The following is a 27,231-nucleotide window of genomic DNA, read 5'->3' on the forward strand; positions in this document are numbered from 1 at the left end:
TCTCCTCACGGTGTAAACAATTACCACCTTAAAAGTGAATCCATATGCAAGGATATACCAATGAATTCTTTCTCAGAGCATTAATTTACTATTTCACAGAAAGAACGCTTATCTACTTGATTTTTTTTTAATGGCAGTCTTACATTAAGCTGTATTAAGTTAACTAGAGGTGAACTTTCCTCCATTTGTATGAAAACATTTCACCAGGAAAACTGAATTCAAATACCTACCACCACCTTAAATCAATCCCAACTGCCAGGCCTGATGTTTTCTAATTAACTCTTTTTTTCCCCCACTGTATAAGGAATTTTTATTAAAGCAAGAATTTTATAATCCAAATTACGTTTCCTTGCTTAGTTATCAATTCTGTTATTCAAAACAGAAGTGACATTCTGAGTTATTCCACAGTAGAGAATTACAAAATTAAAGGAATGCTTTAAATTTTTGTACTTTGCAAAAATTCTTTTTCCCAGGGTCTATAAAGCATTAATTTGTTTTTATATTTTACAATTTTTTGTAGTTTTTTGCTGTTTTTAAATCAGTAAGTAATCTAGGACCAGCATTATGTTTGCTAGACCTGGCATTTGCTCAGTACATAAGGTTCCTTTTTTTCTTTATTTCACATTTTGCAATTTTTTTCCACAGTATTTAAGTTTTTTGGTGTTTAGGTATTTTTCTTTGGTGAGGCATGAGTTTCTTTTCATGGTCCCTGATCAATTGTAAACAGTTGGAATACCAGTGGCACTGTTACCCGCTTTCTGGGCAGCCTCTTTAGCTTGGTGGGCTTGGAAATAAAGCTACAGTTCATCAACTTGAGAACAGAGAGACTCTGGAGACTCGAGCATATGAAGAAGTTGCTGGTAAAATCAGAACTTCGAATTAACTCTTAACTTCTCTTTCCACTGGGTAGCAATAGATGCTGGACATTTTCCTCTACTTGAACTATGTTTTGATATTATGTTTTCAATAATGAAATAAAATACGACGAAAAGATACACAGATGAGGAAAAAACAAAGAACTGTACGTGTAAGAATGGGTCCCAACAATTAACTAAGAAAACCATCGTGTCAATTTTTCCTTTGTTAAGTCTGGTTGCATATTTGACCTTTGGGCTAGAAATGAAGGCTGGTGCATTAAAATTTTTCTGTTTCCAAATATATTTGCCACTTGAGATGTTCTAAACACTTAACTGCTCCTTAGTCCAATTCCAGAGAGTGAAAAGACAAGGGAACTTTTGCCCATAAAGTTTTTATTGTTCCCACTGGAAATGAGTAAGAAGTTACATTATTATCTAGCCCTATTTGACAGATAAACTGTGGAATATAGGAACTTGGTGATTTATAATACCATTTTTTAATTCAAGGTGAGGGCCTCAAACTCAAACTCTATACTGCTGCATCTCTGCCGACCCTGCCAGCCAAAGAAAGTTCTAGCCCTTCCCTTCTGTGGTAGATTACAAAACTGGCCATAAATTCTCCCTATTCCAGTATGCTCGTCCATTTGCAGTGTGACTGCAGCTCCACCTAGCAAAAGGTGGAGTCTATTTCTCCACCCCTTGAATGGGGGCCGGACACTGGCTTTGCCCAATGGGACATTAGCAAATGTGATGCAAGCAGGAGCTTGAAAAGTGCTTGAGCGTGGAAGTTTGCTCTTTCCTGCTGCTCTTGGAACCTCAAGCCACCACGTGAGCACGCAAACAAGCCTGAGCTAGCCTGTCAGATGGTGAAAGGCAAGTGCCCAGTCACCACCACTGTGCCAATCCCCAGAAAAGGGCTATCGAGCTGACAGGCTGTGAACTGTGGGGGGCATGAGTGAGCAAACTAGGAGCAGCAGGACCATTCAGCTGAGCCCAGCCCACATTGTAGACTCCAGAACTGGGAACTAATGAAATGGCTGTGGCTTTATTTAAACCCCTAAACGTGGGGGTGTTTTGTTACACAGAGAAAGCTACCTTATGCACCCTCATTCTTCCTTTCCTTTCTCTTCGTTCTTTCTTTTCCTCTCTATCTACCCTTCCTTCTTTTCATTACTCCCCTCATGCTTCTTGCTTTCTTCTTTTCCTTCCGCAAGTACTGAAGGTACCTATTTAAGGGCCCACCGGGTACAAAAGACACTGGCCCGGGCAAGTTACAATTCAAAGCCTGATTCATTTCCTTCTAACCCACTCCCTCAGAAGCCCGCAGGAGCAGACTCTACAGACCTTGCATGATCTTTGGGACTCACTCATAAAGTGATTCAGCAAGGTGTTTCTGGGGCCTGGCAGGCAAGAGGGTGGACTCTTGGCAGAGTTTGCAGCCAATCTCTGGGCATTTGCTGGTGATAATCTCCCTGGGAGAGTAACTTGTCACAGTGACCTGTTGAGTAGACTATTGAGGTATTCTAGCCCTCCCCTCTACCCAACACTCCTTGCCACCAGAAGGGAAATACAATAAGAAAATGGGCCTTTCAAGCCAGACACCCAAGGGTTAAGGGGCATAGCTCAAGACCCCTTCTCTCATGTGGCTGCCCAGCCTAAGTGAGAGGGATATATTTATAACCACAGGAAATAACACACCATGAGTGGTAAAATGCTTAGATTTCCATTTGTTTACTACACTAATAAAAGAAAATCAGTAGGATCATCTTGCTAATGATATCGAACCACTCGGTACAACTCAGAAGCCAGAAGAAGGTCATTTCTTAAAATGCTTTTCTTTCCTCTTCCACATTTACAGTCTGTACTTTATTCCCACTCTAACTTATTTTTTCCCCTGAATGATGTTTTTTCAGACTTTTTAAAAGTTTACTTTTTCCTGGTGTCCTGGAACCTGCCATTTGTTTGTGGTTACAACATTAATATTTAGAAAGGGCAAATTAGATGTCAGGGTTGGATAAATGTTCACTTTTTTTTAATGACGTTTTAAATGGAACTCTTTGCTCCCTAGGATTCCCTGGAGAAGTTCACTTCTTTTCTAGGTGCGTATGTGAATATATTTTGAAACTGACCACCAAACTGTCAGGTGGACAGAGATTTTAATGGCTTCCACCAACAAGAGTAAATCGGCAACAAGGACCTACTGTACAGCACAGGGAACCATATTCAGTATCTTGTAATAACCTACAATAGAAAAGAATCTGAAAAAGAATATATATATATTTATATATATATATAAAACTGAATCACTTTGCTGTACACCTGAAATTAACACAACATTGTAAATCAACTATACTACAATAAAAAATAAAAATAAAAGAGTAAATCGGAAATACACCCTCTGGAACACATTTCTAAGATTTTTCTCGATTTCACAATGCCATCTTCCAGAAGAGCAGGGGAAGACTTTATTGCCTCAAGCACCTTCCAATATCTCCCTTCCCATGTTCCAGAACTATCTATAGAACCTCCCTGTTAAAGAGAATTATTTGTCCTCCAACTGTTCTCAACAGGAATAGTCCCTTCCATTTGTACAATGACTTATGGTGGACAAAAGGCTTTTGTGTACATTATCCCAGTTGACCCACAAATGTTTACAGAGAAGAGACCAGGCAAATTCCTAACCTCATGCTAGGCACTGGGGATACACTGGAAAGTAAAATAGGTCCTGCCTTCAGGGGGCTTATTGTTTAGTGGGGAAACAAAGATGTGATATGAAAATTAACACCAAGAAATGTAAGACAGCAGCTGTGATCGGTACCATCAAGAAAAGCCTATGGACCTCTGGGTGAAGACAGTGGAATTTGACATGGGGATCTGGTAAGGCTTCTCTGTGGAAGTGATGGTGAAACCTGAAAGACAAGTGGGAAGAGTTAACCTAGCAAAGAGGCAGAGAAAAACCATACTAGGTAGAGGAAGCAGTATATGCAAAGGCACTGTGGCAGGAGAAAGTACAGCCCATGTAAGGAACTGAAAAAAGGCCAGAGAGGGCAGGACACAGGGGGGCAGGAGGAGCAGGGAAGGCTCAACTCATACTGGGGCTTGGAGGCCAATATGAAGATTTGTGTCTTGTTCTGAGTGCACCAAGGAAGGAGCAGAGACTGGTGTGGGAAAGTCACCACAGGATTTTAAACAGGGTGATGTATTCACATTTTGATAAGACTGTTCTGGCTGTTGAGTGGAAAATGGATTTGAGTGGGACAGAGTGAAGGTGGGGTTCCAGTTTGGGATTTCTGATCTTCATTCTCAAATATTTTTCTGAAGGTCTGAACAATTCAATACAACAAAAATCCAAAGTAAGAGGTATAATCAAGAAAAGGGAAGCTATAGATTTGTTTATTTCATTTACACAAACACACATGAAAATCTAATGAAATACGATGGAAATTAAGAGTTCAGAAAAGGAGGAAGAATCAAAATAATTAGACACATCATTTTTCTCTTCACACCAGGGTTCAGCAGACTTTTTCTATAAAGGATCAGATAGTAAATATTTCCAGTTTTGAAGGCTGTAAGATCTATGCTGCAACCTCTTTCAACTCTGCTATTAGAGCAAGAAAACAGCCATAGACAAAATATAAATGAAAGGGGGCGGCTGTGTGCCAATGCAACTTTATTTACAAAAACGAGCAGCTGGCAGGATTTGGCACATGAGTAGTAATTTGCCCTGCTCTATGCCAATGAGAAAGTGATCCTAATATCTGAGGTGAGAGATGAGAGCCTGGATGAGAATGGCGGTGGTGGTGATGAGATAGAGAAATGTTTGAGCAGTGTTTGGAAGGGAGAATTGATGGGAATCGGGTCTGGATCGGATTTTTAAGGGTGACAGAGTGGCAGGCACCACCTAAACTTCAGCTGATGCACGTGAGGCTCAGAGCTAGTAAATGGCTGGGTGTGGACTAGAACCCAGTTCATCTGACTTTACACGTGGTCTAGCGTGCCTTCCCGCCACAGCCACAACTCCCCTGGCAGTCCACTCCTCAGCTCCCCACCGCAGCCCAGCAGCGTCCCAGCCTCCCACTGTTGCCAGGTTGTGTTTGGGGTGCCTCCTCAAAACACTTTGAGGCTTTCAGTCACACACAATTTCTATCGAGATAACATCAATTCCCACTTTTCCCCTCATATCAGTCCCCGTGGACTAAAGATGAGTCAGGTATTAGTAGCAGAATCCAGCAGAGTAGACGGTCAAGGCCTAATTTGGGCAGGGGGGAGACACAGGATGAAGAAACGGGAAGGGGGTAGAATTAACCACAGATGCATCTTTAAAAGATGAGCTTAGAGTTAAGTGCCTGGAGAGGGTGAGGAGGGTCAACGGCAGGAGAAGGGCAAGCCCACAGGTGAGGGGCAGATGTGAGGACAAGCACTTCCTAGGCCACCGAGGAAGGCGCAGGAAGCCAGGCCTGGAGCCCTGAGGGGCAGGAGCACAGCTCCTTCTTTTCCGCTCTTGGCTTCCAGCCTTGTCCCCCTCCCCAACCCCCCAGCATCTCAAAATTCTGCCTTTGCACTTGTCCTCAGGGGCGACACAAACCCATCCGGAACCACAACGTAGCCCAGGGCTCTGCGGAGCGGTGGAGGAGGAATTTCACGTTAGGCTTGTGCCTTAGAAGCTGAAGTGATACCTCCATTTAAAGACCCTGCTTGTTCCGTGGAGGCCAAGGGGTAGTCAATGACCAAGTCACAGATGACAGAATGACATTCTGTATTCCCCTCCCAGCACAAAGAAAAGCAGGTTCAGGGAGAACAGAAATGCGGAAAGGAGATCAGAACCAAGGAGGGGAACTAGAAAACAGATAACTAGGTCACAAGCCCTTGACATTTGTATTACCAAATACCAAACCACAAACATGGCTCTCTGGAGAAGAGAAAAAGGGAATCATTCCGAGAAAGGGAGTTCCATTCTGAACTCTTATCCATGAAGAGGGGAAAACAATCCTTCCAGGAAGCATAGTTTTTAACTTGCGCCTAGTCCTTAACTGAACCTGCTCGGGGGTGGCCACACTTGCTATCTCCACTTCCTCTCTTCCTGGCGTCTCTTGAACTGATTTCAAACAGGCGTCTGAGCTACTCTTATCAAGGCTGCCAGACTCCCCCCTCACCTAACCCAGAAGTCACTTCTCTGTCCTCGGCTTACTCCTCCTCTCAGCAGCCTTAACAGTTGATCACATCACCTGCAGGAAGTTGTGGCTCCAGATTAAGACTTCCTTCTAAATGGAGGCCAGGCCATATTTGCACATGGAAAGGATAAAGGGTGTGTTCTGGGAAGGTAAGAAACATCTTCAGTCAACTATGAGCAGATGAACGGTGCTATAAAATGTGCTCCGGTTCTAAGAGCTTTGAGGACACAAAGATGGGAGTGACTGATTCGATCTTTTGTGTGTTTGGGAGATGGAGGACAGAGCAACTTGTTCTACACCAGAGGGACTGAAGGAGATGATGAGGACCTAGAAAGCCTGTTAAAGCTTGCCTGGAATAGGACTATCCTACCCTAAAAGTTCTAAATTTTTGACTGATATCTCAAAGACCACCTCTCAAGGCTTGTTTTTTTGTTTTTGTTTTTGTTTTTGTTTTTGTTTTTTGTAAGGCATTGCAACCCATAAAAGAATACAAATTTCACTTACAGTAGTCTGTAACAGATCAGTGTGACTCCATTCATCAGGTCAGCTCTGCTGGTGAGTAGGGCTACTGCAAGCCTGGATGACTGGGGAAGAGCCCGATAGGGTCAGGCAGGGACCACATAGGAGCACTGAGATGGGAACCTGCTGTTAGCTTAGTGAGGGCAAAGGTGGAGACGGGAAAAGACTCCCGAGGAGGGGGTTGCCTACATTACAGCTTTAGGTTTGCTGGGCTGGTCCTTAGAAACAAGAAGTCAATGCCATTCCAAGTAGCTCTCCTACATCCAGGAAAATCTCCCAGCTGCTAGCTGGCCCTTCTCCTTTTATTTTATTTTTTTCCTCCCTCATCAGGATGTTCTCTTAAAAGCATCAACACTACCTGCTCCTTTTGTTTACACTGCCTTCAAGTGACTCTACTTGGCTCCACCGGAAGGGGAATTATTTTTTCAGACTGGATGGTGTAAGATAGGGTGGGGAAAGCCTCCGCTGCTGGAAACTCCTCTCTCACCGGGGAATCTGGCTATGACACTGAGCCCTGGCCTCCCACCAGAACAGGCCCATCCATTTTCTCCTTCTTTTTTTAGTACTCTCCTCTTTGACCCGCCCAGGGCTGCGATTTGTCAGGGTGTTTTTCCAGGAGACCTGGGAAACAACAACATGACAGTTTCAATGGTTTTCATTGACAGCCCCAGTGGAGTCCTCCTGTGAAACCTGCAAAACTGGACACAAAAACAACCCATAAAAATTCTACCTCCCACAAATGTCTGGACGCTGCCTTTTCCCTAATGACCCTCCAGCACTGATGCAGCATGGGTGGCTTCACAGTATTTTTTTTTTAATGATTTTTCCAAAACTTAGGTGTTTCAAGTGGTGAGAGAGTATTATTTTTCTCCCCTGCAGTAAGAGTCTAACTCCCCGGACATTTTTGGAAAACCGGAGCAGACCACATGAGTGAAGTGACTTCCAAATCCAATCACTTGCCATGAGACCCCAAAGTCTCCTTCAACCATGAGGTGCACTGGGCCTGCTCGTTACAAGGTCTGTAACTCACTTTAATACACTGCAGGGACAACATAATGCCATTTGCAGCAACATGGATGTCCCTGGAGAATGTCATTCTAAGTGAAATAAGCCAGAAAGAGAAAGAAAAATACCATATGATATCACTCATATGTGGAATCTAAAAAAACAAAACAAAACAAAAACCAAAAGAAGACAAATGAACTTAAATATAAAACAGAAACAGACTCACAGACATAGAACATAAACTTGTGGTTGCCAGGAGGGAGGGGGGTGGGAAGGGACAGACTGGGAGTTCAAGATTTGTAGATACTGACAGGTATATATAGAATAGATAAACAAGTTTATACTGTATAGCACAGGGAAATATAGTCAAGATCTTGTAGTAACTTACAATGAAAAAATATGAAAATGAATATATGTATATTCATGCATAACTGAAAAATTGTGCTGTACACCAGAAATTGACACAACATTGTAAACTGACTATAACTCAATAAAAAAAAATACACTGCAGGGAAAGCCGTGTGATATCATGTGTGCACCAGTTTGACCTTGAACTCTCTGAGGGGTCAGTAAACTTGATAGCAGAAAGGCTGCTCTCTAGAGGCAGCTCCTATAAGTCCTTCTGCCACCCAGAGACTCGAGCAACAGTCCACACTTGCTTCTCAGAGAATGGATGCCAAAAACATTTTACTGGTGAAACTAGCGACTCAACAAGAATGATGACTAGAATGCTGAGGGAAAAAAAAAAAATCATTTCTCTCATTCAAAGTATAACAGTCACATAGATTAGTCTCAGGAATGGATGAAAAATTTTACAGTTAAAAAAAAAATACAGGGTGAATATGAAACAGAATATTTCAATCTGTCTCCCAGGTTCTCAGTGGAAAGGGTCAGGCTGAAAGGAAATGGACCGAAATGGGAAAGTCAGGTTACAGCTGGTGGGGTTTCTCAGGAAGGAATATTCAGTAACTTCCCAACTCCTTGTGAGTTGTCGATAAATATTAACCATAGTAAAGAAAGGTCGCCATGACCACTAATGAAGCAAACAGCAGAATGTTTAAAAAGGCGAAAGTCCCTGCCTTTGAATTCTGGCTTGGCTACTCGCTGCCCCTCAAACCTCAAACAAGTAACTCAGTCTCTCTGTATGCCTCAGCTTCCTCATCTATAAAATGGAGATAATATCACTAGCATCCATCTGACAGTTGCTGGGACATATAAATGTGTCAATATACATAAAACACCTAAAACAATCCCTGGCACAGAGCAAACACTCAATAAATAGTAATTACCAGTATTGTAGTTAGAAAGATATACTGAAAAATAGCATTTGATATGGACATGATCTGCCTGAATAAAGATGTAGCATGGTGGGGAGGGAGATAGCTCAGTGGTAGAGCGTGTGCTTAGGATGCATGAGGTCCTGGGTTCAATCCCCAGTGCCTCCAAAAATAAAAATTAAGTAAAAAAAATATGAAAAAGAATATATACCTGCATAAGTATAACCGAATCACTATGCTGTACACCAGAAATTAATACAATACTGTAAAATGACTATACTTCAATTTAAAAAAAAAGACGCAGTGTGCTCAGCACTCTGCTAATTGCTTCATGTGCCTGGACTAGGGGGGACACTGAATGTGCTTCTCAGGGAGGCAGGGAGGGACTGTGGGCCCACCGCCGTTCCTGCACTCTTTCCTCCCTGGCCATCCCACATGGCCCAGGCCCTCCTCAGCCTCCTTTCCCTGTGCTCCTTTCCCCATTCCCACCCTATCACAACTGCCCCCACCCTCACCTCAGGACTGTAGCTAATACCCCTCTTGATCCCTGAGCAAGAAGGTCCTAGCGAGCTTCCAAGTCTCAAAAGCAGTGTCACTTTAAACCAACTCGGATGATTGAACTAATGACTCTGTCATTTGTTAAAGGAATTGGAGACCTGAGAGAGAAAGTGAGGATGATATTTGAGGGGCCAGGGTCATCTTTCAGGGCTTCATTCTCTCGCAGTGGAGGACCCTCCGCACACTGGTTGTCCCCACCCCAACCCCCCGCACAGGTGGGCGAGCCTGCGCCATCGGGCTCCAGGGACTTCCCTTTTGGCAAATATTTAGTGAGTAAATACCATGTACCTGGCACTACATGAGGCGCTAGGAACCCACTGGTGAGCAAGACAGATACAACTGTGCCCTTCTAGAACTTACATGCTGGTGCGGCACTCAAACACATAAAAATGTAAAGGGACAAACAGATGAAACAGCTACAAGTTTTAAAGAGGGCAGTGAAGCAAACACACTAGAGCTGCATTATATACTTAGAGGAGACAATGACACACAAAGAACGTGCCATTTGCGCCATATTATAAAGTCAGCAAATAAAAAGTACATCACTACGTGATCCTTTCTATTAAGACGTTCATGTTGGCAACAATCAGGCCACCGCGTTGCCAACACACCAGGAAACCTTAACTCCAAGTGGGGGAACTTCGCTTCTCGCTCAGCCGCTCTGCCATGTTTTTTTCCTTACTTCTGGAGTTTTGATATTTTCTCTCAGACCAGTTTCAGATGAAAACATGGAGAAGAAAAATTTACCTTAAAGGAATCAAAATTATAATACTTAGAGAATATGGTAAATCTACATTTACCTGTAAGCTGTCCAGCTGAAGTTATAAGATTAGGCTAGACAATGCATTCCCTCTAGAGCTGGTGTGAAATTGCTTTCTTCTTAATATACCTCAAAATGACAACTCTCGTGGGAGGGTAGGACTATGGGCGGATTATATTTGTTTCATTGTGGTTTTCTGGAATTTCTAAAATTTTAATGATAAAGACACACAATTTTTAAAAACAGAAAAATAAGCCTTCTTCTCCCAGGTATAGTCTATTTGGGTTTTTTTTTTTTCTTTCTACCCAACAGCAAAACAGAACTACACTAAAAACATCATTAGCTGCTCGATAAAATCTACATGTTAATGGTAATAAGCATTAAGCAGAAAACTAAAGCAGGGATGTGGATACAAAGTGTGTGGGAGGGAGTGGCAATTTTAGAAAGGTGGCCTGTGAAAGCATCAGGAGAAGATGACATCTGAGCCAAGACCTGCTGAAGGAGGTCAGGGAGTGAGCCTGGAGCCTCGCTGGGGGATGAACACTGCAGGCGGAGGGCACTGCGTGCCCTGGTAGAAGGCTCCCCCAGACAGGGATCAGTCTGGACTTAATGGAACCAAGCAATGAGTCAGAAGAAAATTAAGTGATGAGTTGGCATGGCATTGTGATAAGAAACCACGGCCCCAGGCTATGGCGGGGCAGGAATCTCAGTGCTTTATTTGTACTAACTCAATCCTGGCAACAACCCTAACTAGGGTATGTGTACAATTTAATGTCCAGACTGGAGCACCTGAGAGTAAAATGAGACACTATTAATTAACAGAGAAAATGGGCATAAATCAGGGCTGCCTCGGGCAAACTGGGATGTATCATCACCCTACTGAAAGGCATATTATCATAACTGCTTTATAGAAAAGGGAACTGAGGCAAGGCACAGAGGTCACAGAGGTCAGTGGCAGGGTGAGGATTTGAACTTGGATAGCCAAGCTTTAGCACTCACACACTTGATGCTGACATACTATTGCCTTTCTGTGTTTTGTATGCGAGGGAGCTCCTGGTGCTAAACAAAACAAAACAAACAAAAAAAAAACTGGGTTGTATTTACCATAGGAGTAGGATATTAGGCTGGAAAAAGCACCAACTTGTAGAGTTAAACACCACCACTTTACAAGGTCGGCAGCCCTGGATAACCTCAGTAACCTCTCCAAGCCTCGGTTTAGTCACCTGTAAAACAAAGCTACTTAGACCTACCTCCCAACCCCGCTGCCACACCCAGATGAGGCAGTGTTTGTGAGGATGGTTTGGAACCTGAAAAGCACAACATGGGTATTAATTCTGAAAAGTTATCGTATATACAAATCTGCATTTTCTCTACAAAGCGCCATATGGTCTCTGTCACAACGAATGAATTCTATGGACAATCTGTAAATGAGCAGGTGTGGCTGTGTGCTGATACAACTTTATTTACAGGAAAAGGTGGAGGGCCACAGGCCATAGTTAGCCAATCCCTGACCTAGAGAAATGCTATTTAAATCACAGCCCCTCAACGCTCCCTGTGCCTCTTTTCTGATTCATTTTCTTCCACAGACAGCACTAATCACCATCTAACATAATGCATATTTTATTTCTTTATTATCTGCTTCCCCCAGGAGAAAATAAGCTTTGTTAAAGGCAGAGGTTTTGTCTGTTGGATTCACTGTTGAGTTCCCAGTGCGTAGAAGAGTGCTTGGAACATAGTAGGAACTTCAGAAATATTTGTTGAAAGTGTGCACGGGTCAATGAATGGAGAGATTTTTGAAGGAGGGAGACATACTATTGGGAAAGAAGAGTAAATCCATGGCAAGGAAAAAAAGGAAACAGAGAAAGAGAATGGTATCTGAAAATTTAGGGGAAGAAAAATTATTGCAAATGAACTTAAACTCAGTTTTGCCATTCCTTGTAGGCAGAGGGGAAAAGGATTATTTCCAAAACCAATTTTGTGGGTTGTGAACATTTGGAAGAACTACAGCCTTATAAAATAATTTCCAAAATAGCTGGTTAAAATCTAAATGTATTATTGGCTTGATTTAGGTTTAGTTAAGAGAACAGCTTGAGGTTTGTTGCAGATCAACTAATTACGAGTGTGTGTGTGTGTGTGTGTGCACGCGCGAGTGTGTTTAATCTCTCCTTTCCCTCCATTCTGCCAAATTTGGGTTCAGTTTGTTCACTGGGAGTGGTCTGAGGACCAGTAAGGAATTAATTCAGCAGACTTTGCCGGGAAACATACATACTTGCCCCTAGTTTAGTTCAGGGCTTGGCAAGTTGTAACGTCATTCACTCAGAATTTTCTTCACAGTTCAATTCAAGCTCATAGTTAAGGTTAACAGCAAAATCTTGCTTAACTGAATAGGTGCATTTCTAAAGAGAGAAGGGTTCTTTCCATATGGTGCTTGATGTAACTCTTTCAAACCAAGATCTATATAACATACTCAACTGGATAACCTAATGTTCACTGGAAGAAAATATGACTTTCCTTCTACAAAAGCAAGTATGCATATCTAATGCACAACCTAAACAATATTCAACTTTCCAGACACAGTGTTTAGCAAAAGTCTGGCTTTGCATAGAGTAAACAATAGTAGCAAGATTCTTCTAAAGAACTCTGATTCGAGTCCTCAATTCTGGTGCACTCAGCTCAGCGTTTGAGTGTCTAATGCATGCCAACAGGGAGTGAGGCCAAAGAACTTCATTGTCAGGCTCATGAGTAGTTAATTTCATTTCATCCTTAACTTCTTAAAGACATAAATGTCCACTTACTGATTGATTTCATCTGGTAGCTGGAAAAAGAGCACTGGACTTAGAGTCGTAAGATTTGCCTAAAGGACTGAAGGGATGAAGGAAAGGGAATAGAATGAAAAGAGAAAGACGATGAAAATGAAGAAAGGAAATGAAGAGAAGAAAAAAATGAAGGAAAAGAAAAAGAAATGAAGTTCTAATTCATGACATGGAAGATCCTTGGAAACATGATGCTAAGTGAAAGAAGCCAGACACAGAAGGCATGATTCTATTTATATGAAATCTCCAGAACAGGCAAATCCATAGAGACAGAAGGTAGATGAGTGGTTGCCAGGGGCTGCGGGGAGGAGGGGGAAATGGGGAATGACCACTAATGAGTGCAGGACTTCTCTCTGAAGTGATGAAAATGTTCTGGAATTAGATGGTGGTGATGGTTATACCACCTTGTGAATATACTAAAAACCACTGAATTGTATACTTTAAAAGGGTAAGTTTTATGGTATGTGAATTATTTCTCAACAAAAAAAGGGGAGGATTTAAACAGACCAGCTTCTGCCACTGACTAGCTTTGTGAGCTGTGGACAAGGCATTTAATTTCTCTAATATGCTTCCTTCTCTGACAAATGAGACTAATATTAACCTACCTCTCAAGGTGTTGCAAGACACAAATGAAATAATCTATATCAAAGTAATTTAGGCAAAAATGTATAATGCTACAAATTCAAGATAATTCCACTCAAAATCTTAATGAGGTTATTTATAGAACTTTATGGTAATTCTAAAGTGTACAGTCATCCATTGGTATCTGCAGGAGGATTGGTTCCAGGAGCCCCTGCAAGGTACCAAAATCCAAGGATGCTCAAGTCCCTATATAAAGTGGCATAGTATTTGCATATAACCCACAGAGGATGTATACTTTAAATCATCTCTAGATTACTTATACTACCTAGTACAATGTAAATGCTATGTAAATAGTTGCCGACTTACAGCAAATTCAAGTTTTGCTCTTTGGAACTTTCTGGAACTTTTTTTCCCAAATATTTCAATCTGCAGGTAGTTGAATCCCAGGATGTGGAACCCATGGACACAGAGGGTCAGCTGTATATATAAAAGAAAGTGGCTAAGACAATTTGACAAAAAAAGAAAGAAAGGAGGGCTTGACTTACCAGATACCAAGACTCATTAGAAAGCAACAGCAATCAAGGCAATGTAGTATTACTCGGGGCTTGACAAATATACCAGGAATCCAAATTTGAGTGAGCCTGGAAGCAGATTCACACATATATGGGCACTTGATATAACAAAGGAGGTACCAGGGTAGGTGCAGCTCAGGAGGGCAAGGATCAACTCTTCAATAAATGATTGTGGGACAACTGGTTTTCTACATGTAAAAACAATCCACATGTAGATTCCTCTCTCAATTCCAATTAGAACAAAATTATTTCAAAAGCCAACATTTAAAACTTTTAGGAAACAGTAGAGAAGAATATTTTTGTCTTTGGGATAAGAACAAAAGTGCAAAATATACAAAAAAAAAAAAAAGAAATTTGACTACATTGAAAGAACTTTGTTTATCAGAAAACACCATAAAAAGTGGGAAAAAAAATAAGCCACAGACTGGGAGACATTATCTATAACATATATCATTAAAAATCAGTATCTAGAATATATAAAGAACATCTAGAAATCAATTTTATAAAATGCAGGCAACCTGATAGAAAAAAAATTGGTTAAAAACTTGAACTAGAAATTCACAAAGATGAAATTTAAATAGCCAGGGAACACTAGTACTCAAGAGAAATGCAAATCAAAACCAAAAGAGATACCATATCATACCTATCATCTTAGTGACATTCAAAAGTCTGACTATACTAAGTGTTGTCAAGGATGCTGAGCAACAGGAAGCCTCTTACATTGTTGCTTAGGAAACTAATCTGGCAACATCTGGCACAGTTGAAAGCATACACCCTACCACCCAGTACTTCCATTACTGAATAGAATCCCTAGAGAAACATTTATATATTAGCACAAGGAAGCATGTTCAAGGCTGTTCATAGCAGCTGCATTTTTAATAACAAAATCTGAAATAATTTAAATGACCATCAATAGAAGGATGTACAAATAGATTATATATTTACATAATAGGCTACTACAGAGCAAAGAAAAAGAAATGAGCTAGAGTTGCAAAAGGACATGTAGCAAAAAGGACAAATCTCACAAAAAAGACATTGACAAAAGTAAGTCATAGAACAATGAGAGTAAAAATGATACCCATTATATAAAGTTTAAAAGCATGCAAGTAGCATTCTCTTTTGCTTAGGGACATATTCATATGTAGGATAAGTATAATATATAAGAAGGTGAACACCAATTTCAGGATAGTGCTTACCACTGTGCACTTTTTTTAAAGCTAATGTAAAGGACCTCAAGATGACACCATTGATGGAGCAGGTCCAAAGGAGATGGAATTCCATGCACTTTCCTTGGCAGAACTGAACCAGCACTGGCCCACCCTCAATGAGTCCCCCTACGAGCAAAGGCCACAATGGGGTCAAATCTATGTGCTTGACTCATACAGTGTTCTGATTACCTGGGCTAATTATCCACACGCAGCCAATCCAAGCAATAACAAGCCACAAGAAGGGCTCACTTCACCTTGGATACCATTTTGATGCCAACACAAGAGGAAGATGGAGTACTGAAACTGAAATATCCTGGTTGATAAAGGATTACCATTTAGTAACAAGCAGTAACCAAGACTATCAATATCACAGTTAATATGAAAATCATCCTGTACATAATTTAATCTTTGATGATTCAAAAAGTACTTTAGGCTCCAACAGCACATAAGAATCTTTACTACAAACATCTGCTGTCCTTATACATAATTTACAGGCTAATAAAAAGTTTGTGTTGATAGAAGGCTGGATAAACCAATGAGAAGTTGTACTTCTACTTCTCCCTTTGCACAGTTAATAAGACTCCCTCTTCGAAAGGCAACTTCTTTCAAATTGCTCATAGATCCAAGGAAGCAAGGTTAAATACTTAGTTCCCTGACTGTAAGGGGTCTTGTAGGAATGGATAAGAAAATAATTCTGAGGATTTGATCAGGCCTTGGCAAAGTTAGCAAAGACACTGCTCAGAGAAAATCGACTTCCCTTTTAGTACCCTTTCTCTCCTCTAGGTGGGGCCCATTCCCAACTTGGAGTCACCCAATGGCCTTGTACTTTTTGAACCCTTACCTGCTCTCAGAAGACCTCACAACAAGACACATCAACCAAATTCTGTGGCCATTTACATTTTAACAACTCTTTACTTAAACCAAAGAAATTAATCTCTAATGGTGGAATTTCAGGATTCAGCTAGGTGAATGTGGGGAGTCGAGGGGGAGGCTGGACACAGTTATTGCTATGGACTGGACTGTGTCTCCCTTTCCCACAAATTCATATGTTGAAGCCTTAACCCTCAGTGTGACTGTATCAGGAGATAGGGTCTCTAGGAGATAATTAAAGTTAAATGAGGTCATAAGGGTGGGACCCTAATCTAATAGGACCGTGGCCTTACATGAAGAGAAAGATCTCTCTCTCTCCACCATTTGAAAACACAGCAAGAAGGTGGCAGTCTACAAGTCAAGAAGAGAGCCCAAAGTCACAGGGGAGCAGTCACCTAGTTATCCATCTTTGATGTTTTCACTGTTTACATTAAAGCTAGTCCTACTGATGTAGCCTGTATCCTTAAAATACCAAACCCAAAGGATCAAGGGTCTTTAATTAGGAATCCCCAAGAGGTCCAAACAAAGACATGGGAGTTCAGCCTGATGGGTGGCAGGGGTACAGCAAGATTGTGAGCAATCCAGTCCAGAGTGCCAGGTCAGATCACCCTCCCAAACATCTCTGCCTGCTGTGGGTTCCAATCATACGAGGAACCACAGAAAGCGGAATTCTGCATACAAGGACTTGAGGGGAAAGGGCACACTATTGAAATACAGAAGGGCCAAGACCCTCAATTTGAGCACAGTTAGTCCTAAAATGCATTGAGAGGTTTAACCTATGCCAAGGTTTGGATCCAATTCCAGTCTGGGGAAGAAGGCAGAAGGGGGGACAAGCTAAAGACATGGCTATGACAAGCAATGACCATTGGTGTAAAGCTTGGAAAACAGGTGTGGTCCATCCTCGAAACAAAGTCAGGAGCCTCCATACAGTAAATTGAAGGTCCAGGAACAGACTCCTTGTCCCAAGGGGCTGGGCAGAGAGAGCCCACAAAAGAGAACTGCAGGGAAGGAGGCCTATGGAAAGGAGCATGTAAGTAAGATACAGCCAGGATGAGGGTTACAAGGGCCACAAGAAGTGGTTAAGGGCTCTCAGGCAGAACTCAGAGATATACTTCCAGGAGCGAGAGTCAGAAAGACAAGAATCAGCTCGGCTAGGGAGCCCAGAATATCAACTCTGTTGACAGCCCAGGAACACGGAAGCATTCTCTCCACTATCGGGCTTATTCTCAGCCATCTGAATGGTTGGTGTTAGGCCAACAAAATAACTAGATGCTGGTGAAACCCCTCCTAGAACAAACCCCACGGGGCTTCCGTGTTTTCTTCTAATGGCGTTTTATTAAAACGAACAATTCGTTTCTGACTTCCTGACTGCTGGCCTCAAAGAGCCCTGACATAGTTTGGGTTCCTTCAGAGGGTAACTCAGAGGCAAGGACGTGAGAGCAAGCAGCTTATTTAGGATGTGCTCCCAGGAAACAGGAGAATGGGGAAGTGAGACAGGGCAGGAAGGCAGCTAATACTGGTGTGTCATCAAGCCAGTTACCGCTGAGGGCAGCTGAACCTCAGTCCTGGGGAACTCCAGGAGCCAGTGCAGAATGCCCATCTGGCTCAGTGGTCCCGCTGGTGGGCAAAGTGCTGGGCTCTTTATCTATCAGCTCTCACCAGGCACTGGCTGAGGGCTGCTCCCTGCATGTGGTGGGGAGTGTTAATTCCCTGGCACTCGGGGCTGCCACATGGGCGGGCAGAGAAATGCACAGCTAGTGGCTGCAAGGAGGCTGGTGTATACTGCAGTGCTCAGGGCTAGGGATGTTGAAACGGACACCCAAACTCTATGAAATGAATGAGGAAGTACGAAGCATGGCAGGCAGTAGAGAAGAGGGTGGTTTCACGCTTGCCCTGCCCCACTCCTTCCTTCAGATCAGCACCTGAGGGGTGTGTGTGTGTGTGTGTGTGTGTGTGTGTGTGTGTGTTTTGGCTTGACTTGGTGTGTTTGAGGAGTTCAGTGGTTTTCTTCAGGTGTTTGGAATGTCTGAGGAGAGACTAGGTGAGGCGAGGTTGCAAGGAGTTGCTACTTGAGGTTTAAAGAAGCGCCCAAAGAGCACTGGGCTTTGCGGCTCTAACACAAAATGCACACCCCTGGTTCTTCAGCCCGCACTGAGAGGACAGGCGGAGTGGCCCTGAGGCAAGGAAGTTTATCATCCCTAAATGGTCAATGGACAAAGATTCTACAGAAACCCAGCTCTGCTCTAAAGCCTCGCTATTCAAAGTGTGGTCCCCTGAAAAGCAGGAATCTCTAGCCCCACCCCAGAGCTTGAGAAGCAGGAATCTCCAGCCCCATCCCAAAGCTCCAGAATCAGCATCTGCATTTCAGCAAGATCCCCAGCTGATCGATCTGTACATTTAAAAAGCACTGCCAAAGATAACACTATTCGCTAAGTGTTCTCTGCGTAAAGAGTATTCAGCGACTGTCTCCTACCAAAATCAACTGGGAGTTATTTGCTCGATTTCAGGCTATATTTGCTCTATTCAGTTTGTCGAATTAACTTCAGATTTGCTGAAAGGAATAAATTAATGCAACTGGGGACAAAGGGAGATAATAGTGTCAACCAGCAAAACTGGGTGTAATCACAACAAAATAAAGCATACTTTAGTTTTTCAAGACCTCTTTCATTTACTTCGTTCTTCCCTTTTTCCCCCCTTGGCAAAATTAGGAATCAGAGCTTAATAAGCCTATACCATTCCAAGACTCTTCAGGAGGGCAAACCTTTGCCTCAATATCAGCAAAATACATTTGACAGTCCTAGGAGTGTTCTTCATTTCAAAATAATTCTCTGTGTGTGTGTGTGTGTGTTTTGCAGCAAAAGAAAAGCCAAAATTCTGAAGGTACTTAAAAATGACATTTTGATACGGGTAGCTGGTAAAGGAATAAATGAACACAGAAACAGACTCTTAGAAAAAATTAAAGTAGAAAAACAACTGATGCTAAAACTTAATTCAAGTTATGAATAAAAAGCCTCACATTGTATATCGATACAGATATGTGAGTCTATCCAGAGGTGGCTACTAATCCCAATCGTACTCAGAGGAGAAAATAATTGACAACTATGAGCAGAAATATATTTAAAGCATTCTTTCAGATATTGAAGGGGAACAGAATATGACACACTAAGATGTCTCTTTGACATAAGGCTTATTTGAGGCTGATTATTTTTAAGAATCAGCAGACACAGGAGAAACTCTGAAAACCAACTGGAAGTTATCCTTTTGGAAGAGACATTTACATGTATGAGGGAAATCTCCATTTGTAAGGGTGTCTCCCTCAAAGTACCAGGAAGAGAAGGATGACTCTAAATCTCTAGAAACTCATCAATGGAGAAGGCAGTGACTTAAATCTGCATTACCTTACCCTTGTTTACTGTGCTTTTCCTGGTAACCTCCCATAACTGGCTTCCCCTCTCCAAAAAATCTTTTCTCTTTAGCTGGAGAGGCTTGGGCCATTTGGGGGAGTTACTCAGTTTCCTTAGGTCTCTCCCATGTATACAGGAGATACACATTTTATTAAACTTGTTTGTTTTTCTCCTGTTAATCTGTCTTTTAATTATGGGGGCGGGGGGCCTCTCAGCCAAGAATCTAGAAGAGTAGAGGGAAATGGTTTTTCTTACAGCATTTACTGGGTAGTAACGCACACATGAGTTCATCAAAAGATACGTACAAGAGTGTTCCTCACAACATTATTCATAAAAGCCCCAAACTGGAAACAAACCAAAGGCCCACCAATAGTAGAAAGGATAAATTGTGGTCCAGTCATATAATGGAATACTCTATGGCCACTGCAACACACAATGCAATATGGATGAATCTCCCAGACGATAATGAGTGAAAGAAGTCAAGATATCCCGTGCGTACCATATATATGAAATTCAAGGACAGGCAAAATGAGCCTATGACATTATAATCAGAACAGCACTTCCTTTTGTGGGGTGGTAGTGACCAGAAGGAGACATGAAGGGGGCTTTTGGCAGCTGCTCATGTTCTGATTCTTGATCTGGGGGCTGGTGACAGAGGTGTGTGCAGTTTGTGAAAATTCACAGAGCTGTATTATAATGTGTATAATGTGTACTTCAGTAAGAAATTAAATTTTAAAAATATGTGTATACACACTTAATCCACTTTCACAGATAAATCAAAGAGTAAGACTCTAAATATATCCATGAAATGCTGCTTGACACACTTGCCTACTTTCACTAGAGATGGTTGCTAGAAAGAAAATGACTAATAATGATGCATAGGTGATAAAATATCAGGAGAGTGAATAATGGTACACAGCTCTTGACTCATATATGAGAATACAATGAGTATTTGATCCAATGAAAAAAACATAAATCCTATTGTGTCAAGGGTAATGGTTCCTCCAAATACTCCCAAACATCTGATACATTCTGTCAAAAGTGAATTATCTAGATAACAAAATCACTAGTTGAGCTCATTTATACTGATTGTTCCTGGAAGCTTTAATACCACATAGAATCTGCTACAAGAGTTTACCAAAAACCACAGCTAATCTTCAAATAATGCCTAAAAGGGAAACCACTTCAGCATACATCCTCCCAATCTTTCTCCTTCTCTCCGCATATATTCAATTCGTGAGTATCCAGAGGGTTTAGAAAATTTACATGCTTAAATCCCACGGTAAACATGTCAATTTGTTAAAAAAAAAAAAAAAAATCTGAGAACCAGTCTTAAAAGTCAGGAGGGCCAGGAAAGTCCCCTACTAAAAAATGTGACACTGATGATCCTTGGAATTCTATCACTGTTTTTTTTTTTCTTGGTAAAATGTAATTCCCTTTTGTCTGGAAACTCTAATAATTAGGATCCTACCACATAAATATGAATTTATCAGATCACTGTTCTCACTGGAAGCTTCTAGGCTTAGCCCCAGAAACAGGAGTTTCTGGAGAAAGAGAATATTTACTGAGTTTCTTCCATGTGCAGGAGATCATGTTAGGCAGTTTAAATGCATCGTTCATTTATTCATTCATTGATCTAATTGAACACCTACTTTGTACCAAACACTATTCTAGGCACTAGGGATAAAGTGTGGGCGCTGCTCAAGTTCCAATGTGGAGGGAGGAAGAGAAGGAGAGAGGAACAATAAATATATACATAAACAAGAAAACTAATATAATGATAAGTGCAGTGTTGAGAATTATAGGAAGGTGTGACTTGGTGGCTATTTTAGACCAAGTAATCAGCGGTGATACTTAAACTGAGGTATGAATGATGAGAAACCAGCCAGAGAAAGATGGAGGAGGGGCAGAGAGAATATTCCAGGAAGAACAGTTAGTGTAAAAGACCAAAAGGAGCTTGATGTGCTGGAAGAATCAATAGGAGGAAGTGTGCTCCACAACAGGGGAGGGCAGGGGTCAGAACATGGCAGAACACCATAATCCAGCGGGGGAGTGACATGATCCCATTAATGCCTCTAAAAAGATGCTCCAGCTGCCCTATGGGAACTGGATTACAGGAGGCCATTACAACCATCCAAGAAAGAGACAGTGGCAGAATGAAGAATGGTGGAGTAGTGGAGGAGAAGTGGGAACATCTGGAATATACTCTGGAAGCCAGATACACAAGATTCATTGTTGGGTTCGGTGTAGGGCAGGAAACTTGTAGGGCTGGAACTTGACCAACTGGGCTGGTGGTGCTCCCTATATATACTGGGATGGGTCTCATGGCAAGAGAATCAGGTTTGGCATGTGGATGGCAAGAAAATACTGAATTTGAGATGCCTATTAGAGATCCATGTGGATTAAGCCTTTTTGTTTGTTTGTTTCAAGATTTTTTAATTTCAATATTTAAAAAGCACAAAATGTTTAATAGCATTTTTTCCTGTGCTTTCTTCTACTTTTCATTTCTATAGCTGTCATTTCTGAGCCTTTTAATGTTTCAAGGTTCCCCCAAAACTTTCAACATTCTTAGAATTAGTCAATTTATCAACATTGTTTTCTAGTATTTCTCAGTGGTATTTGTGAGCCAGTATGAAGATCTCAAAGATATTGAGACAACTTCCCCTACACAATAAAATCAATTCTATATTTAATCTAACAGAGGTAGTGCAGTTTGAATGCCATGCTAAGGAGGCTGGAGTTTACTTCTTAAAATGAGTGGAGACGAGTGAGTTTTGGAGATCTAATGTATAGCCAGGTGACCACAGTTAGTACAGTTATTGTGTACTTGAAGTTTGCTAGAAGGGTAGATCCTAAGTGTTGTCACCCACCACACACACACACAAAGTAACTATGTGAGGTGATGCATATGCTTGTTAGCTTGAGTGTGGTCATCATTTCAAAATGTACACACGTATAAAAACACCAAATTGTACACCTTGATTATATGTAATTCCTATTTGTCAATTATACCTCAATAAAGGTTGGGGAATACATACAAATCTTTTAATAGAATGAATTAGCAAATCTTGAGATGGGAAAGGTCATGGCTGCCGGTACTGGCATCTGGATGAAATGTAAAGCCGTCGACTGGGTAGGTCCTCTCAGGAGAGTACATAAAAAGAGAAGAGAAGGGAGTCCCAGTGCCTGAGAGGGACACCAACATTTGTAGGTTGAGCAGGAGCTAGAAATAAAGACTTAGAATAAGTTACCAGCAAGAATAGGAAAACCAAGAGAGTGTAGGATAATGGTAGCCACAAGAAGAAAGTGTTCAAAGCAGGACTTGGAACTTAGACTTGACGATTGCTGCTGCAAAGTCAAGCACAACAAGTCAGAGAAGGGACAGCTGCTGTATTTGGCAACACGGGGTTCACTGAGGACTGACCAGAGGAGACTCACTCAGGATACGACCCTGATTAGATTAGACAGACCAGGAAGAATGTGGAGCCTTTTAAGAGGTTCCTCTGAGAAGGGTGACTAGAAACATGGGGGCAGCTGGAGGGCAATGTGGAGCCTGTGGAGATATCACATATGAGAGCATGACTGTAAGCTGATGAGAATGATTCAGGAAAGAATGAGGGAGGATCGGCAAAGCAGGAAAGAAAAAGGGAAACAGAATTAAGTCCTTCACAACTTGAGCATCAAAATAATTAAGTAAAATAATGATCTACAAACCATTAAAAAAGGAGGCGTTTGTGAGTCCTTACCAAATAAATACACAAATAAACAAATAAATGAGGGAAAAGGAAAGGCTCTTGCTGAGGGCCAACTGGAAAATGTGGAGGGAATACCAGAGTTGGAAAATCATTATTTTCAACTACCATATTAAAGATTGGATCAGGCAAAAATCATCACTGGATGCTAAATCTGGTGGGAAATACTGAGGAGGAGCAAGCTATTTGTGTCTTCCCACAGCCTGCTGAGCAGGAAGGTAAAACCCAGTCACTACACAGTGGAGAAGTTAGACAACACCTTGACCAGGTGATCAACATTAACACTGCCAATGAGGAAGAAATAGACATCCAGACATCGTGGACCTCCAGATGTGATACCCTGAAAAGCACACAACATCAGCTATCCAGTATTCTGGCCCAGAATGCATAAGCTGTGTCTACTCATGAGAAATACCAGACAAACGCAAAATGAGGAATGTTCCATTAAAAAAGAAGAGGGAGATGGTCTGTATTCAACCTAAATGCTGAAAGGGAGCAGAATATGCCACCTCAATATATGCCTTTTTGGCATATTGATTATTTTAGGCTGATTATTTTTAAGAAACAGCAGATACAAAAGAAACTCTGAAAACCCAGTAGAAGTTATGCTTTTGTAAGAGACATTTACATTTATAATGGAAATCTCCCTCACTCTAAGAGAGAAGGATTGATTCTAAATATCTAGAAACTCATCAGTGGAGAAGGCACCACCTTAAATGTACATAACAACCTCACCCTTGTTTACTGTGCCTTGCCTGGTAAACTCCCATAAGGGGTCTCCCCCACAAGCCAACATCTTTTGTCTTTAGCTGGAGATGATATTTAAGGTCGTGGCTGGGCCACTTCAGAGCTACTCAGTTTTCCTGGATATCTGTCATGTATGCATGCTATTAAACTCGGTTTGTTTTCCTCCTATTAATCTGTCTTTTTACTCGGGGGGGGGGGGGGGTCTCAGCCAAGAGCCTAAAAGGGTAGAGGAAAAATGATTTTTCCTCCTCCACAATGCCAGTGTCATAAAAGACAAAGAAAGGCTGTGGAAATGTTCCAGACTAAAATGGGCTAAGAGACATGACAACTAAATGCCTTAACAATCCTAGACCAGATTCTGTACTAGAAGAAAAAATTCTGTAAAGGATGTTATCAGGTCTGTTTTCAAAACTGGAATGCAAATGGCAGATTAGACAAAAATATTGTATCAATATTAAATTTACTGAAGTTGACAACAGTACTGTGATTATGTAAGGGAATATTCTTATTCTTAGAAAATCCATACTGAAGTACTTAGGAGTAAAGGCCATGATGCATATAATTTACCCTTAAACGATTCAGGAACAAAATCATGTGCATGAGCAAGAGTGCAAATGATAAATCAAATGGGTCAAATGTTAACAATAGATGAAACCAGTTAAAGGCTATGAGTGTTCTCTGTGCTATTTTTATTTTGTAACTTATTTGTAAAGTTTGAAATTCTTTCCAAACAAGAAGTTTTTTTAAAAATTTTAAAAAAGAACACATCCTTGAGAAGGCAAAGAGGATAAGGAGTCCAGAGCCCAGGAAAGAAGCCAGTCTTTGACACATTGGGGACATTTCAATCAGTTTCACAGTAACAGTGGGGAGCAGTGAGTATTTGTACAAATGTGGGTATGTTGGGAGCTTGGTGATGAGAATATGAGGAGGTTCCTGTCTAATGAGCCACAGTCAGCAGCTGAAGTAGGAGGAACAGAGGAAATAAAAGGTGTAAAACAGCTGTTTTGGAGAACAGAAAGGCAAACCCATTATGCAAGTGTGGTTGGATTGCTGGGTGATGCTGAAGGTCCACTAGCGGTTTATTAAGGTCAGGCCCTGGACCTAGACATCGCTATTTATTCTAACTCATTTGAATAGGGAGCCAGCTTTCAGAACTACTGTGCTAAGGCAGGGTTTCTCAACCCCAGCATAATGGACATTTGGACCAGATAATTCTTTGTTGAGGACTAACGGAAGTGGAGAGGGGAGTCCTGTGCATTACAGGATGAATACTGAGCAACATCCCTGGCCTCTGCCCAGTAGAGCTCAGTAGCACCCCCACTCCTGCCGGTCATGACAACCAAAAATGTCCAGACATTGCCAAGCATCCCCACGGGGGCAAAATCAGCCCTGGTTGAAACCCACTATGCTAAGGGACTAAAACTAAGTTCCCTTACTGAGTTTATGATTAATTTCTCTATCTAAAACTTTATTCCCTTTCTTGTCCCTTTTGACCCCAATCCTGTGCTAACTGAACACTAATCAACCAGAGTTAGATGACTAAAATTGCTGTTGTTAATAACATCATTAATGTACTAAAATCACTATTAAAGACATCATCATTAATGTACAAATTCAGGTTTATTCTCTAGAGCAAATTGAGCTAACAGGCCCCCAAGCCACGGACCACCTGGCCAGAGAATCATAAACCAGAGACATCCAGACTCCTGAAACTACAAGTAAGAAATGTCACAGAAATGCCACAGTGATTAACCCCAACCTTTTGGTTTCTCTCTTTAAAAGAAAAACCCCTAACTCAAAGATCAAGTGGGAGCGGTCTGAGGCTTGTCTCCCACTCCCGTGCTTGGCATCCTGCAATAAACCTTTACTTTGCTGCAAACACTTGCTGTCAGGGTTTGGTTTTCTGTGCCATGGAGCACCTTGCTTGATTACAATTAGGCGACCATGAAGAGACCTCTCCAGTTCCTCTGAGGTTAGTGCCCGTAGTCTGCTGGCCTTCTGCCAGTGTACAGCTTTCCCTCTGCATATCCAGCAGCTGCCCAGGCCTCTTTGGTCTGGGGATCCAGCTTTGGAATTCCCTTCTTGACTGAGCATTAGCAACCCTGGGCAATATTTCAGGCTGCAGTAAAGGAACAGTTTTTGGACTGGAAGATATCTATTGGTAAGCAACCAGCACAACAGTGCAGGCTGAAAACTTTTATCCTTGTATACCGGTGGCCTCCTAGGCCCATTGCTGGGTATTGAGGAAAGGGTTGGGTATGCCAAAAGTAAGAGCCTAAGGTTGCTTTTGCAATTGGTTTGGCTTTAAACCTTTTGGAATTGGTTTCTTTTTGTCTTGTCGGGGGAGGGGGGGTGTTAGAGTTGCACTATTTTAATTGGCAGACATGAGAAACAAAAGTTCAGTTCCTAAAAATAGTCCTTTAGGATGCATCCTACAAAATTGGACCCCCTTTACTTACGGTTCCATGACTAAAGCCAAAATGAAACTTTTTGTAACACTGCATGGCCACAATATTCTTTAGACCCTGAAGAAAAATGCCCAAGATGAGGCTCATTTGACAATGCAAAACTGGTTTTGCTGCCTTGGTAAAACATCTTTTCAGAATTCTGACCCTAAGGGAACAAGTCCTTTCTGGAGGAACTTGGTTTTTCCTTCTCTGTGCCTTGAGATGTAAATGTTTGACCAGGGCTCTCAAAAACTCCTATCTTTTCTAGACCATCTCCAATTCCTGAGACTGAGGGAAAAAAAGGGAAAAGAGGTCTTTTAAACTTAACTTATTCCAACTGTTACTTATAAATAAGTGACTTTTTTATTGTAATACCTGATTCAGGGCTAAATTTTAGAATGAAGCTATGATATCTCTGGATGTATGTATGTCAATGTGTGCATTATAAATATGAGTCTTTACCTTTGGGTGGTATTATCAAATTCATTTGTAAATGAACTCTATTTAATTAACTTAAAGGAAATCAAGCACTTACATAAATTCTCAGAAATGTAAAAGAAACTAGCCCAAATGAATTTCAGGTTCACATACTCTGGGAAATATTCAGCATTAAGTTAATATCTGGGATTAAAGTTAGTTTAAGTTTGTTGGTTTAATTAATATAGACATGTCTTTTGAGTCATCAATAT

At 41.5% G+C, this 27,231-nt stretch overlaps 1 protein-coding gene and 1 non-coding gene across 10 annotated transcripts in view; one reads left to right on the top strand and one right to left on the bottom strand.

The window, feature by feature from the left end:
- ADGRG2 (adhesion G protein-coupled receptor G2) overlaps positions 1-27,231 on the bottom strand; it is a 120,966-nt gene that overhangs the window by 85,006 nt on the left and 8,729 nt on the right. The window lies entirely within an intron of this gene.
- On the top strand, positions 8,924-8,997 carry TRNAP-AGG (transfer RNA proline (anticodon AGG)). Its single transcript has one exon. It is a non-coding gene; the product is annotated as a tRNA-Pro (tRNA).

Source organism: Camelus bactrianus, chromosome X (assembly GCF_048773025.1).
Source record: "Camelus bactrianus isolate YW-2024 breed Bactrian camel chromosome X, ASM4877302v1, whole genome shotgun sequence".
NCBI lineage: Eukaryota > Metazoa > Chordata > Mammalia > Artiodactyla > Camelidae > Camelus > Camelus bactrianus.